Raw genomic sequence first — 17,179 nt, forward strand, 5'->3', positions numbered from 1 at the left:
AATTGGTAAATATTAGTAGTTTCCATTTTGTACAAGAGGTCCTTGTAAAAGGGCTCGAAGTGAGCCCATTCTAAGTGTGCCAGACGTTAGAACAAGTTTAAGAAAGAGAAAAAATGAAAATTCTGGTGAAGAGAGTGAGAATTTCGGTGAAAGTTTCACGAGGTTTTCGGTGACCAAATCTAGATTCCAACAAAGGTCCGATAAAGTTTCCAAAAGACAAACCTAGATTCTGGCAAAGGTCTGAGGAAGTTTCCAATAAACGATCCGAAATTTCGGTGAGATACTAGCGAGACTTTAGAGTCAAACCTGGATTGTAGTGAAGGTTTTTTTTGATAAATTTTTTAACTTCTACACTCAATATATGTAATATCCCTTATTTTCAGATGATTTATTTTATTTACATTAATTAATTTAATTTGGTTTAATTGATTTTTGTGTTAGTTGTTTAATTGTTTATTTGATTTAATTGGTTATTTAATTGTTTATTTTGTTATGTGCATTTAATTGTTAATTTACTTGTGATGTGATTTGCCAATAATTGTGTAGTTATTTGTGTTTGTGTATTTAATTATTTAGTTTATTTATTTTGATTTGCAATGGATTGGGTTAAAGTTTTTGGGCCACAGGTTTTGGTCTTGGGGTATTGGAGAAGGCCTTGATGGGTTAATTAGGCTTAAGGCCCATGGATATGTATATGTATGTGTGTGTGTGTGTGTGTGTGATATAGTTTTATGGGAGGGTTTTTACGTGAGACCAAAGAGAGGAAGAAAAGAGAGGCTGATGTGTGTTTTTATTTATCAATAATAAAATACCACTCGCAATAGAACGAATCCTATTTAATTCCTCTTTGCCAAAAGAGTTGTGTTCTGTCAACGCTAGTCCATCTCATTATGCTAACAGTTGTCCTCTCTTGGGTCACTCTTTTGAAAATCCACAAGCACAAATTGATGCTGCATTTTCCAGTTCGGGTTACAATCTAAATTCCAATTCTTATAACCCTGGCTGGAGAGATCATTCTAATTTATCATGGCAGAATCAAAGCCAAGGCAATACTGTTCCCCGATCTCAGGGATAGTACCATAATTCATCCAATCCTCTGCAAAATAATTCTTTCAATCAATCTTCCATCAACTCTCCTCCTCAATTTAGGAACTAAGCTAATCCTAATCCTCCTCCTCCTAGGTACTCGTCTAAATTTGAAGAGAAGGTTTTGGTTGCAGTTAATGATTTTAAGTCCATCACTCAATTGCTACATTCCCATTCCCAATCTATAGCCAAGATAGAGATTCAAGTTGGGCAAATAGTTAAAGTATTGACTCAAAGAGAGGAAGGCATAATGCCAAGTCAGCCAATTGCAAATACAGTCAGGCAAACTTACATGATTGATGAGACTACTCCTTCAAGTTCTCGTCATGAGCAAGTTAATGTCATCAATACTTTGTGGAGTGGAAAAATCATTGATAATTGAGTTGAGGAAAAAGAGGTAGAAAAAGAGAGGCGTATGATTCCTATCAATCCCACTCTTCCAATTCCACATCCCACAGATGTTCCCTCACATCCTACTCTATCAAGCTTCAAAAAAGTTGAAGGTGAAGTCACTTCTTCATCTACTCCCAACCTTGAGACAATTTATGAGCCAAGAGCGCCTTTTCTTGAACGTCTCAAGGGACCCTCTTACTTTGGTAAGCAAGGAGAAAAAATCCAAGACATGATGGATGTCTTCAAACAGGTAAAAGTTAATATTCCTCTCTTTGATGCTATCAATCAAATCCCTGCATATGCTAAATTTCTGAAAGACTTGTGCACCCAAAAGAGAAAATCAAAAAACCAAGTCTCTAAGAAAATTTATCTCACTGAGCAAGTCAGTGCAATCATTCAACATTGCATTCCTCCTAAATTTAAAGATCCTGGTACTCCTACCATATCTTGTATCATTGGAAACAATGTGATAGATCGAGCCCTTCTTGATCTTAGAGCGAGTGTTATTGTTCTTCCTTACTCAGTGTATGAGCAATTAGGTTTGGGAGAGCTTAAACCCACGTCAATGGTGTTACAACTTACTGATCGATCTATGAAGCAACCACGTGGGATCATTGAAGATGTTCTCATTAAAGTGGATAAGTTCTATTTTCCGATTGAATTTCTTGTCCTGGATACAGAACCTGTCTATGATCCCAATCGATGTACTTTTGTGATCCTTGGTCGTCCATTCTTAGCTACAGCGAATGCCAACATTAACTGTAGGACTGGGGTTATGGATATTTCTTTTGGGAACATGAAGCTCAAATTAAACATCTTCAATGCCACTCCATATTCCTCAGAGGAAGATGAGTGCTTCTTTCTTGATGTAATTGATGAGGATTCAGTCACCATCTTTCCAACAAAAGATCCCCCTCCTTTGATTTTGAGTCCTCATTGTTCTTCTTGTGAGTCTTCTCACAAACTTGAGCCTAAGCCACCATCGGATAAGCTTGAGTATTCTTTTATGGGTCTTGATGGAACCACAGTGGTTCCTCCTGTTTCGAATTTCATTATCACCCATAGGACTGATTTTGGGATGAGAGAGGTAGTTGAGTTGTTGGATACAAGCTAAGGAGTGGCCTAATGTCGAGCTATCGACGTTAAACTTAGCATGCTGTCAAGTTATCGACATTAAACTTAGCATGTTGTCGAGCTATCGACGTTAAACTTAGCATTTGCATGTTTGTACCATAGCTTATTTTTATTTATTTTATTTATTTATTTATTTTTCTTTTTAGTTTTTTTAGGTTTTTAGTTTTCTTTTTGTATTTTTCGATTAGGTTTGTTTTAACAAAAAAAAAAGAAAAAAAAATGACTTGTGCATAATAATATATCTGTTTTACTCCATATACTTGATACTCTGATGTGTGCTGTGGAGTGTGATTATTTTGTCAGGTACAAAGGACTAAGTTTGGGGGTGAGGTGACGATTTCATTCCTCTAAGCTATTCTTGATCTTTGCCGATTCTGCGTATTTGGTAATATTTTTCTAACTCTACATCTATTTTCACACATTGAGGACAATGTGCATCTTAAGTTTAGGGGTAAGGCAGTGCCTTTTAAAATTTTGTTGTTGATATATTGTGCACAAGAGGATGGAATTTAATTGTTTAAGCATGATTTTGGGTCAGTTGATTATTGTGATGTCTTTATTCAGTCTGATGTTGGTTAAAGATGGCTTGTATGCTAAATTTATGTTGAAAAGGAATTTTTGAGAATTTTTGAAATCAGTTGGTGGCCTGTGGTCCACTTTGTCAGGATGATCATTGTTTGATAATTGAAATCTCTGAAATACTTCACTTTGCATATATTCACACTTGCATGAATTCTGTGGGTGTAAAATGGAAGTTTTGTTTTGTTTTGTTTTGTGTTAAATTGAGATAAGCAGGTGAATTTGATGATTTTGATAACCAAGGTATAAAAAAAGTAGAAAGAAAAAAAGAATTGATATGTATGTAATAAATGAAAAAATTCTTCACCAATGTGAATAATAGAAAAAAAGAAGAAAAGTGAAGAAAAGAAGTAAAAAAAGGGTCAAGTTCAGGTCTGTACCTAGATTGTTTGAGCAATTAAGTCCTTAGGGGTGTGTTCTGATACCTAATGCCCTAAGACCATCTGGTTTGGGAGTCATTGGCTGAAAACTTGTTACATAAGGGGTTTAGGTTACCTAGATTACTTGAACAATTAGGTCCGAATGGGTGCTTTATCACTTAATGCCCTAAAACCGTCTGGTTTGGGAGTCATTGGCCGAAAGTTCGTTACATGGGTGATTTAGAAAGCTTAATAGACCTGAGCATTGCACAGTATCCTTTTTGAAAAATACATACCTGAAGTAAATAAAAAAAATAAATACCTTGGGAATTAGAATTGGAAAAGTTTTCCTGTAAATTGAGGGATAACATGGAATGAATATAAGTATGGATAGTAAGCCACATGTTTAAAATTGTGAGCTCACTATAAAAAGGATTTTTGGGATTGAGATTGTTGAATAAATGATTAAACTGACATAGGGGGACCATGGTTACTAAATTGAGATTGAAGGTTTGAAATTTTTTTTGATTAATATAACTTGGTATACTTGTTGTAGTTGACTGATTGACACATTGCTGAGACATCATGATATAAAAACAGGTTTGAATGAGCTTACCGTGCAATTAAGGCACTGATTTGAGAATTTATGGGTATCTTCACTGGAAACCCTCACGAGACTACAACTCGTCCACTAGGGGTAACATAGGGGTTTAAAGGCTTGTTACATAAGCTAAATGCAATCGTGATACCCATGAAAACGGCTTTTTAGTTCTGTATTGCTAAGGGAATAGTAATATGTAAGTTTGGGGGTGTGATGAGCGTTGAATATTGCATATTTGAGCCCCTAAATATACGTATGTTAAGACCTGAAGTGATATTTCTATCCATTGTTAGACTGATTTCTATGTATTTCATGTTTGTAGGTGTTTTCCCAAAGAAGCAGTTAAAATCGGGCTTTTATGATGAAAAGAATGATAATGAAGTTTACCGCGTCGTTATTGGTCATTCAGAACAAGCCGAGAGTTAAAATGGTGAATTTTGGAAGAGTTTAAGTTCTGAAGCTCGAGCCTTGCACCTTGAGGCTCGGGCCTGAACAAAGGATGCTCGAGCCTAACCAAGGGTGCTCTAGCCTTGACATCCAAGCTCAAGCACAAGGCGTCGGAATTTGAAGAGTAGCTCCCAGACCTCGTGCCAAGCCTCAGGGATTGAGTACTAACACCTAAAACTCGAGCCTACAGCCCCAAATTTTGAGCCTAACACCTTGGGATCGAGCACCATGAACAAAAAAGCTAGAGCACCAAGACTTCGGGCTCGAGCATGGCTGAAAACTCTGAACCCTCTTTAGTATTTTGGCCCTAACTTTTGACTCAGAACTCTAAATTAAGCAAACTTAGAGGCTCTAAAAATATGACTCGAAGCTTAATGTTTTTGTCTCTAATAGCCATCTCCAAATTTCCACTCTAAATGGGTCAAAATCACGTTCCAAAGTTAGATAAAGTTGTTGGCAGGTGATGCTCGAGCCTGAACCCAAATGCTCAAGCCTAGGACTCTAAAGCTCGAGCCTGGACGTCCTGAAAGTCGTAAATACATGTGAGAATGACCAAAAATCATATTCTTTATTTCCTTATGGGCCTAATTGTTACCAAAAACCGTAAAACCAATCCAAAAGGGATTGGGACTTGTTCTCCACTATAAAAGAAGAGGAGAAGGCCACAGAAAATTATTCGTTATATCATATCTCTCCCACGGCGGCTTTTAGGGTTTTGAAGAAGAAGATCCAAAAGGAGTTTTGGCGGTCCATGGCGATGAAGACCACAATACCACAGATGATATCTTGCGTCGTCATGAGTAGCTAATTCCTCTCTTAGGACATTGATGTTGCTCGAATCTGAATACTGTGGTTTGATTGTTTTATTCTTTGGGAATTTAATATATTATGTATTTTGATTGCATGATTATGGGTAATTGCTTAATTCAATTGGTTTTTAATGATTAAATAGTTTTTGAATGATTAATACATTGTCTTAGATTTAATTATTCTTAAATTATATTCAACCCATTCTTATGGACGATATCTGGCGGAGCTCTGTCGAATATAAGAATGGAGATCATGCAATGGTGTTCAAATGTTTTTCTTGAATGAACTCTTTCATAATCTATGCTTAGGGAAGACGAGTTATACTGCAAAATTAGTTAGAAGTAGATAGGTAGATAATTCGTACCAACCGAAAATAGGTAATAGTTAGCTAAATTCATGAAACATCTTTCTTTAAATCTGAATTAAACGAATGTTATTGAGTTTAATTCCATATAATACATAATTTTTGAAATTCCAAGGTTGAATAGTTTACCATAGTATGAGGTTCGTGGTGAAGTCAATCCGTAAGTATTTCTTCTATTGATCTCAATTCTTTTAATTCCTTTATTTTATTTTATGTTACTGACCGCTGACAAGACTTGGTCAAACTTTTGATTTAACACTTCCATTTGAGTGGCAAGCTCTTTAGATTTTTCTGCTTCATACAAAATTTCAACTTGATGGATACCTGGAGTGGACCTAGACCTAAAGGAAGAAGCATGTTGAACAGAATTTTCACTTAGGGCCTCAAACAGTTCCCAAGCATCATCTGGGCTCTTATGCAGAAAACCACCATTACTAGAAGCATCTACCATGTTCCTATGTGGAGCATGTAATCCATCATAGAAGATTTGCACCAAATGCCATTTAGGAATATCATGGTGTGTAATGACTCGGTCATTTTCCTCCCTTTCTTTTTTCTCAAATTTTATGAATGAATTTTTTTCCGTTTAATTTTCTTTTCCGAGTTCTGTTTCTCATCACTGGGTGTCGTCTCGAATGCTTGGAAATGGTTTCCGAGACTCTTTCGTTTAGATTGACAACTTCCTTTGAGGACTGAGTTATTTCCACATTTTCATTTTTTCGACACTATTCACTTTTCGTCTTTTTCTCGGTTGCCAATTTGTTGGCACAACCTCAATTTTCATGCTTGGAGTTGGTTTTTGACTTCACGTATCTTCATTCTAAGTGGTTTCCACGAAATACGTATCTTTACTTTTGTAGAAAAGTACTCTGGTTGCTCCAGGTGTCCATAGGGGCATGGATGCACAGTTCTTCAGAATTTTTTTCTTTTCTTGGGGTGTTTTTCATAAATATCTTTTGAAAATATTTTATTTTAGGGGTTTTTAAGAAAATATCTTTTGGAAGATATTTTCATTCTGGGCAGTTTTGCAGTTAACCCTTTTTGTAGGGGCCATTGTGCAATTAACAAAAGTTATTGCAAAATACCTCGTTTTGAGCCTGGATCCTCATACGGGATTCATTTTCACATTTCAATGAGTTATGTACTCTTAGAATTTTCTCTCAGTCGTTTTTCCCAGTTTCAGGGATTTCTGACCCCGGTTGTCGCCGAACTTGTTCGGGGCATATCTCTCTGCTCGAGACTCAGTTTTTGATGTTGTTTCTTCTATTGTTCATTTTTTCTCATCTTGGTTCTTTTTTGTTCATGGAGTTTTGCCGTTTGAGCGCGTTTGCTTAAATTCCACTTTTTCGGACCCGGCGGGACCCGTTCGGGGCATTTTTTGGGTTTTTCTATAAATAGGAGGTCTTAAGAGAAAAAATCAGATTTCATCATCTTCCTCTCCTCTATTGGCCGGCCATCCATGGTAGCCATGGCTGCCGCCCTTCTCTCTTCTTTTCCAGCCACTTCCCTCGTATAAAATGCCGTAGTGCCTTAGTGTTTTATGTTCACATTGACGTGCTCTACCTTTCCCCCTTATTAGAACCCATTTCTGACCATTTTTTGAGTTCGGGTTTGAAGCCAAGTTTGGATTTTCATGGTATCTCCTTGGTGTTTCATGATCCTCTCGTTGTCCCCGACATAACCTAGGAGTATTGTCAGATTCGGAGCATTTTTCTTTTGGTGGGGATTTGAGATTTCATCTCAAATGAAGGTAGGGGGTGTTATAGTTTATATTCTTGATGTATTGCATGCTATTGATGCTTATACAACTCAGTTACATGTCCTTATACAAAATCTAGAGATTTTATTATTTATTTTTCTTGTGTGAGATTTGATTTTTCCGGTTGGTTATGACTTGGTTTAAAGATGTGGCATGACATTATATTGCACCTTGATATGTTTATTGACATATATTAAATTGAGAGCATTTGGACAAGTATTGAAGTTTTTATTTAATATTTATCGTGAGTAAATATTTAATTCATGTGGCCTTAACTAGCTTGAAATCAATATGTGTTAGCATATTATATTAGGCCCTAGCATGCTCTTCAACATATATGAATTTGAGAGTATTCGAAGATGTTTTAAAATCTAGAGATAATTAATTAATTTGATTGATTAATTTATTCCAAGTGCACTATTCACTCCATTGGATTTCCAACTTGATATTCTTGATGTGCATGCCATATACTTTCACATATATTTAATCGAGAACATTTGATTAGGTTTTGAAAACCTTTCATTTAATTACTTTCTAGTATTAAAGTTTAATACTCATAGTCGTCTCTTGCATGGAATTCGCTTATAATAGGCTATTAAATTAAGTCTTGACATGTTGTATAACATACATTAATTTTAGATCATTTCGATGAGTTTCAAAATCTAGAGATTTTAATTGAATGAATGAATTAAAATCTATTCAATGGTTCCATTAGCTTGATTAAGTTTTTAACTTGGTATTTATGATTTCCTTGATAAGTTCCTTCACGTGTATCAATTTGAGAATAATCGGATAAGTTTGAGACTTATATTTACTTATTTTCCCTTGTATGGAACTTAGTTCACATGGTTCTAACTTGTATTTCATGGAGCTTTTAGCTTTTCATCATGTATCTAGACCCCTTGTATTTTGGTCTCATTAGTGTACTTAATGAACATGCACGATTGTCTTGGAATGATTTAATTACTCATGTGTTGTTTAGTAAGTAATTGAATCATGTATCTTATACTTGTGGTATATTTACATCAATGGATTCCTTATGTTTTAAATCCTAGTTTGTACTCTATGTAGATGCATACTATGATTTTTTGACATTTCACATGCCATCATATTTGAGAACTTAGGGCATGACTTGTGTGTTCTAAAATCTTGGTTGTGCATGAAACGTGGTTTAATGCATTACTTGTATCTTGATACTATCTTGACTTGCACAACTTTTTGATTTTGGAACTTGGGATATCAATTAAGAATTGACATGTTTAGGACTTGGTTCTAGTACAGGAGATAGAGAGCTCCCTATACTATAGTGCGCACTAGGGGAAGGTACCCATGGGTTAGTAGCCCTAAAGTGATCACAAGAGTACGGTTTTAATCTGGGCGATATCCGAGTATCCACATTGGTTGATTTCACTCTTTAAATTTCAAGTTGTTATTCCTTGAAGATTTAAAACTTGTCGTGTTATGTGAAATGCTCTAATCTTATTAATCGCATAGATTTTATGCTTCATCCGTGATTTCACTCCTTAAATTTCAAGTGTTGTATTCCTTGAAGATTTAAGACTCTTTTCATGTTGTATGGAATATTTCATCCTTGTTTAATTGCATAGATATTATACCTTGTCCTTGATTTCATGTATTATTCTTGTCGTGATTAATTGGAATGTTCCAATCATGTTAATTGTATTGATAATATGATCCTAGTATTCAAGTACCCTTCTTGTCGTGTTGTATGGATTATTCCAAACCTTGTTCAATTACAATGATAACGTGATTCATGTTAATTTATAAACTTGTCGTGTTCTTTGGATTATCCCAACCTTGTTCAATTTCATAGACATCATGATTCATGTTGCTTCATGTTGATATGACTTAGGAATGATCCTATATAAGCATCTTGACTTAGATTCTAGGTGGTATGAATCGTTTCAGTAGTTATCGCATTCTAGGTTAAAAGTTGATGACTTTGGATACTTATGTCTTATTGCGTTACACTGTGTGCCCCTATGTCGTTTAAATTGCATGAGTAATGTAGTTTATGCTAGAAATACTCTAAGTTAGCTTAGGATGTTCCCTGAGTCTCACTTCAACATAGACGTTAGGTGGCATGAGTCCCTTTGACATGTTTCACCTTAAGGTGATAAATTTGTAAAATGTTAGGTCTATGCATGCTTATCTCCTACGAGTAGCTTTATGTTACTCACCCCGAAGTTACTGGGGATTTGTTTCAGGTATGAGAACTTGGTTCGTGATGCTCATCATTCCTTAGATGATTTGTAGACTTAAAGGTTTCAATTCTTATAAAGGTTAGCTTGAAAAGCCATTTGTTGCCATTTTTGTCAAATGTGTATATTTAATTCTAAACTTGAAATGCGTGCCTAAGCACACTTTTTGATGCTTATTTTGTGTATATGATATATGGCCAAGGGCCGAACTTCATTTGAAATCTTTGTATATTGAAAAATGTAGAATTTTGCCATTAATGAGAAAAATATGAAAATTAGGGTTTTAACATGTCATTTTTGCATCGGAGTGTGTATTGTGTATGAAATTCATTATTTGCCATTCATTTTCCATGTATGAGGTGTGGCCAAGGGCCAAACACCATTTTGTTTCCACTTTTATATTCTTGTTTCACATATTGCATTTTTGGGCTAAATACTAAAATCCAAGCCTTTAAGGGTTCATTTTCAAATCGGGTGGCGTAAAGTGTGTTCCGGCACATCCACTAGGACCTATTCTATATGTATGAAGTGTGGCCAAGGGTCAAATAGTCATTTGAAGCCATTTCATAATTTTGGTTTTCATTTTTCTCGTTTCAAGTTCATTTTCGCCTTTTTGGTCGTTGGGAGGTCGGTTTTTGACTCGGCCATTTTCGAGAGTCGTGGACCATTCCTGTGCACTCAAAATCACTATTTACGTTTGCATGCATGATCATTTTGATGAAAAACTCTTTCGTTGGTGAAATGAGCCTCCTACGGACTCATTTCACATTTTTGTTACATATTTTGGTTCAAGGGCATTTTGGGGATTTTCTTTGGGAAATAAATTCCATTCTCAACTCAGTCACATATAAAATGTGATTTTAAGGGGAGTTTCTTCACGACATTTTTCTGAAAAATGTCATCGTGATCTCGAAAATCGTGTTCCAAACTCAATTTTTTTGTATTTCTACTGTTTCTGCTGCTTTCTACTGTTTCTGTCAAGGTTGAACCTGTTCAAGAATGTTGAACCAGTTCAAGGTGCAAAAATTGGTCCAATATGGATGTTCTGTCCATGTTGAACCGGTTCAAGAATGCTGAACCGGTTCAAGTCCTCCAGATCTTGTTTGAAGGTCCAGCTTTGGTCTTTCAACTTTGAACTGTTGTAACTTCTTCGTTTCAACTTCGAATTGGTCCGTTCTTGAGTCTAAACTGACTGTGACGAAGTAAGCTTTCGAATGGTACCAATTACAGCTTCAAATTATATTTTTTCCTTAATATATTCATGTTTTAGTGAGGTAGTATCAGTTTTTGGTTCGAACTGGGATGGGGTTTCCTTTCCTTTGACTTCAAGACTTGATATCTTTGCCATCTAGACTCCGAATCAAGTAATTCTTGAGTCCATCTTTGTTAACTTTTCGTTGTCTTTCCGACGGTGTGCTCGGTTGCACTCGAATATTCCTAGATAATTACCAGTTTACCCTTTTAGCTTTAAGTGCTTGTTTTTCTTTGTCTTGCCATTTTTCCTTCGTCCAGACTCCGAATCATACGATATTTGAGTCCATCTTGATTAGTTTTTTGTTTTCTTTCTAGCGGTGTTCTTAATGGCACCCGAATCTATATTTTTATAAATGATTATTTTGCCCCTAGGGGCTTAATTGTTATTTTTTCGATCTCTTGCTGCCGCACTTATTCCCTTAGGTTCTGTGACCTTATGGAAGGTCATCTTTGGGTTTTAGAGGTGTGTTGTGCCTTGGGAGACCGTTGTCTTATTTCTTGCTTCCGCATTCTAGATCCGCTTCAGGTCATCACAGGACACAGTGGGTTGAAAAATCCAGGGTCGTCACATGGTGTGGAGACTTTCTCAAAAGATCATTGTATCTCTCCTAAGTATGATAAAGTTATTCACCCGTGATTTGGGGGAACACCATGATCTCTCTTCTCATTTGTGTGGTTTTACCTACAGTGTAGTATTTTTTCAAGAACTCTTGTTGCAACTTATCCCATGTACTTATGGAATTATGAGGTAGGGAGTGCAACCAAGTTCTAACTTTGTCCTTGAGAGAAAATTAGAAAAACCTCATCATAAAAGTTTCATCAGAGAGAGTGGACAACTTGGTAGTTGAACACAATTCTAGAAATTCATCTATGTACTTATAGGGATCTTCAGTAGCAAACCCATGAAAAGTTGGAAACATTTGGATTATAGCTAGCTTGATCTCAAAGTGGGTTATATTAGATTGTGGAAATTGAAAGAAACAAGGTGATGTATATGAAGTGGGAATGAAGTGATCCCTCAGTTGTGGTTTATTTGGATTAGCACCATTATTAGCCATGTCTAATTTAAGGAATTCTCCTAACAATTTAAGCTAATTTCAATGGTAACAAGTAGTAACAAAAAGAAAAATTTTAAGTGAAGAAAAACAACAAAAACTCACAAAAGGTCCTGAAACCGAAGCTTCTACTCCCTAGGCGTCATCGTCCTCGCTGCTAGATTCTACACTTGAAAAGAAAAAGAAATGAGGTAAGATATCAGAAAGTCCAAAAACTATAAATTAAACTAGAATTAATCTCGACCTCAACAAATCCGTGACACAGTCCCGGCAACGGCGCAAAAAATTGATGTGTATTTTTATTTATCAATAATAAAATACCACTTGCAATAGAATGAATCCTTGTAGGATAGGACTATGTTGAGGGTGTCGAACCTCAAGGACTGTAGTGGTTTATCAAGTTTTCAATTAATACTATTTTAATTTAGAAAGAGATGTGATTTTGTGTGTTGTGTTGCAATTCAAGAACATAAAATAAAATAAACGAATTAAAAGGATTGAGATCAAGAGAAGAAATACTTAGGGATTGACTTTACCACGAACCTCATACTATGGTAAGCTGTTCAACCTTAGGATTTTAACAATTATGTATTATATAGAATTAAACTTAATAACATTCGTTTAATTCATATTTAAAGAAAGGTGTTCTATGAATTTAGCTAACTATAACCTATCTTCGATTGGCACGAATTATCTACCTATCTACTTCTAACTAATTTTGCAGTATAACTCGTCTTCCCTAAGTATAGATTATGAAAGAGTTCATTCAAGAAAAACGTTTGAACACCATTGCATGATCTCCATTCTTATGTCCGACTGGGCTCCGCCAGATATCGTCCATAAGAATGGGTTGAATATAATTTAAGAATAATTAAATCTAAGATAAGGTGTTAATCATTAAAAAACTATTTAATCATTAAAAACCAATTGAATTAAGCAATTGCCCATAATCATGCAATCAAAATATATAATATATTAAATTCCTAAAGAATAGAATAATCAAACCATAGTATTCAGATTCAGGTTACATCAATACCCTAAGAGAGGAATTAGCTACTCATGACGATGCAAGATATCATCTGTGGTGTTGTGGTCTTTATCGCTATGGACCGCCAAAACTCCTTTTGGATCTTTTTCTTCAAAACCCTAAAAGTCGCCGTGGGAGAGATATGAGACAACGAACAATTTTCTGTGGCCGTCTCCTTTGGATTGGTTTTATAGCTTTTTGTAACAATTGGGCCGATAAGGAAATAAGAAATATGATTTTTGGTCATTCCTGCATGCATTTACGACTTCTAGGATGTCCAGGCTCAAGCTTTAGAGTCCTAGGCTCGAGCATTTGGGTTCAGGCTTGAGCATCACCTGCCAGCAACTTTATCTAACTTTGTAATATGATTTTAACACATTTAAAATATGAATTTAGAGATAACTATTAGAGATAAAAACATCAGGCTTCGAGTCTTCTTTCTAAAGCCACTAAGTTTGCTCAATTTGGAGTTCCGAGTTAAAAGTTATGGCCAAAATACTAAAGAGGGTTCAGAGTTTTCAGCCATGCTCGAGCCCAAAGTGTTGGTGCTCGAGCTTTTTAATTCATGGTGCTCGATCCCAAGGTGTTGGGCTTAAGCTTTAGGGCTGTAGGCTCGAGCTTTAGGTGTTAGTGCTCCATCCCTGAGGCTTGGCATGAGGTCTGGGAGCTACTCTTCAAATTTCAATGCCTTGTGCTCGAGCTTAGGTCAAGGCTCGAGCACCCTTGGTAAGGCTCGAGTATCCTTTGTTCAGGCTTGAGCCTCAAGGTGCAAGGCTTGAGCTTCAGAACTTAAACTCTTCCAAAATTCACCATTTTGACTCTCGGCTTGCTCTGAATGACCGGCAACGATGCGGTAAACTTCATTATTATTCTTTTCATCATAAAAATCCGATTTTAACTGCTTCTTTGGGAAAACACCTACAAACACGAAATACATAGAAATCAGTCTAACAATGGATAGAAGTATCACTTCAAGTCTTAGCATACGTATATTTAAGGGCTCGAATATGCAATATTCAACGTTCATCAGAGGCGACATAGAGATTTTGTGAGAGAAGAAGGGATGCCGAGAGAGAGAGAGGGAGATTGTAACCGAGAGGGAAAAGGAGGAGAATCGAATCAGAAAAGGCGAACAACGGCAACCCGAAGGCTACTGGAGTTGGAGAAGAAGACGGAAGAGCTTGTTGTTGATTTTCGATCCAAAAATCTAAGGTAAATTTTTCTTCTACTCTTCCACTTAGAATCTATAAATCTTACACCTCATATGTTCGACTGTAGGGATTAAGAATATGATAATTTAATCATGTTAATATGATGTTATATGTATATAAACTGAAATGTGTATGCATGTTTATATATATGTGTATATAACACTTAATCTCTTAACTTGATGCGTTAATTCTCTGTTTATGATTGTCAAAGCATCTAATTTGATCATATATTAATTATGGAAATCGTTTGGAACTATGTATGCATGACTAGAATCTAAAACGGATATGTACAGATCTGAAACTGGAGTCACGAAGAAGGAGAAAACACCAGGTTTTGGTTGACCGAATGATCGGTGTCGGTCGACTAGTTTGGGTAATTCGGTCGACCGAATGGGGTTATCGGTTGACCGGTTCTCCATGTTTCTACAGGGTGGTGTTTGGTTGTCTGGTTTGATTTTAATTGTTTTATTTGAAGTATAAACGCACCAAAAGACTTGAGTAAAGATTAGAATAAATTATAATAATATGCTTGGGAATGTGATGAAAATGGCTTGGTAAATGCTTAAATGTTGCACATTTTAGCACCTAAGTTAGGGTATTTCAGTCTTTACATCTATCTTACTTTCATGTTTTAGTCCTGATTTATGTTTATGTGTATTTCAAGGCAATAATGCTAAAATAAGCTTACAGCGGTCGATTAGGACCCTTTTGGAGTCAAGCCAGAGCATTGGGACAACGTTCAGAAGGAAACAAAGATGCAGTAGGGCACCGGACGTCATTCATTTCATCCGGACGTGAGCAGCACATACACTGCGTCCAGACACCAAAATCTGCTCCTGGATGCCAGGCTTACTGGCAGTAATTCAAGTTACGGGTTTTAATTGTTTTGATAGCTACGGGCTTTGTTCTTTTTGGTTTATTTTTGTAACCTATTGGCTTTAATAGGGTTGGTATTAAAGGGAAAAGAAGGACCTAGCCTCATCAAGCACTGAATTTCTCGCGCCAAAAGGTGGAAGGCCCAAACTCTAGGTTACTAATTGAATGTTGAAAAAAAAAATGTTGTGGCAAAAGCAATAAAAAAGTAAGGATTTCTCCCAAAAGGTGAGAAGTGGGAAATGATTAGATGGAAGTTGTCTTGATTTTTAACCTAGTTGATTTGAGGTTGTAAGTCTTTAGGAGTGTTTAAACACCTAATGCCCTAAAGCCGTCCGGTTTGGGAGTCATTGACCTAACGCTCGACCTCATGGATCGCTAAAAAGCTTAATAGATTAATACATTGCACCATGCTTCTATCTTTGATCCTTAGGATAAAATAAATAAATAAATAATAATAATAATAATAAATATATATATAAAAATGAAGTGAAAAGAATAAGCGAATCTAGATCAATAAAGTTTTAATAAAAGGTCCACTCTTTGTTTTGATGATCGGGACTAGATTTGTGTGCTAGTTTGAGAATAAGGATGTGATCATTTCTTTAGTTGACTTAGATATCAACATATTTGATGTCAGTTCACTTAAAAGGATTCTAAAGTTGTTTTGATTTGCATGATCATTTTCTTGATGTGTGGAGGACCATATTTGTTTGCTTGATGTTGAGATTTTGGGAGATTGTTTGGAAAGGGTTGAAAAATTACATACTTGAGGTAGTTTTCTCCCAATGCTTGTTTTGTATATTGGTGCCTCTCTTGTGATAAAGATCTCAATGTTTATGGGTATCATTTCTGGAAACCCTCATGAGGCTTCACTCGTCCACTAGAGGTAACCTAGGGGTTTAAAAGGCTTATTGTATATGCTAAATGCAATCGTGTTCCCTACGAAAGTGGCGCTATCATTTTATTGATTTCTAGTTCATAGTTGTAGAGTTGTTTATTTCTTTCCTTTTATTTTAGTTCATTGCTAGGGACTAGCAATATCTAAGTTTGGGGGTGTGATGAGTGCTCAAATGTGACGCATTTTAGCACCTAAGCTAGGATATTTTAGTCCATTCATCTATCTTACTTTCATGTCTTAGATACTTATTTGTGTTATTTTCAATTTTAGGTGAATAATGTTCAAACAGGCTAACAAGAGCCATTTAGACCATTTTTGGAGTTAAGAAGCAAAGTTGGAAAGAAGCCAAGAAAAATGCCCCAGGAGAACTTCGATCGATCGAAGTGGTCTTCAATCGATCGAAATGAGGCGGTGCCAACTCAGCTAATCGGATAAGGCCAAAGAAGATATTTTCAAGCCACGTCAGCTTCGATCGATCGAAACCAAGTGTTTGATAGATCGAAAATCTTCGATCGATCGAAATATCTGCTGGTAGTGAGTTGTCTAATTCTTGAGCGAGACGATTTCTACCTATCTTGCATAGCTGCGAATCTCCTCCAATCAGAGGCTATTATTCTGACTTAGTCCTTACTCAAAGGAGTGTGTAATTGATTTATTGAACATCATTGTAGTAGATAGATATTACCAATTATAGAATAGATAATTTTTCTCTCTATAACTAGGGTTTTGTAGAAGAAAGCAATGATGAAGATGATGATGCCAACCTCCAAGCTAGCCCTTGAGGGTTCCATGACCACTACAATGAGTGGCTAAATCCTTCTCTTGGGGTTAGAGATAACCCCTAGGCTTACTTTTCAAACCTAGCTTTTATGTATTTTTGGGGATTGTAGTTGTAATAAATGTTTTGACCTTAAATAAATATATATCTTGTGGTTTCTACTTGATGTGTACGGATTAATGCTTTCAATTGATCATTTGGCTCTAGTCATATGTCTATGTATGTTAGAATTGATGTTTATATTTTTATCTCTAGATTTAATGGAATTAATGCATGTCTATGTGTGTTGATGATGTTGATCTAGTAATGGTTAAGGCATGATGCTT

This window comes from Cornus florida, unplaced genomic scaffold, assembly GCF_030987335.1.
Source record: "Cornus florida cultivar Cherokee Brave unplaced genomic scaffold, ASM3098733v1 CherokeeBrave_3.0.0_Hap2_Chr01, whole genome shotgun sequence".
Lineage (NCBI taxonomy): Eukaryota > Viridiplantae > Streptophyta > Magnoliopsida > Cornales > Cornaceae > Cornus > Cornus florida.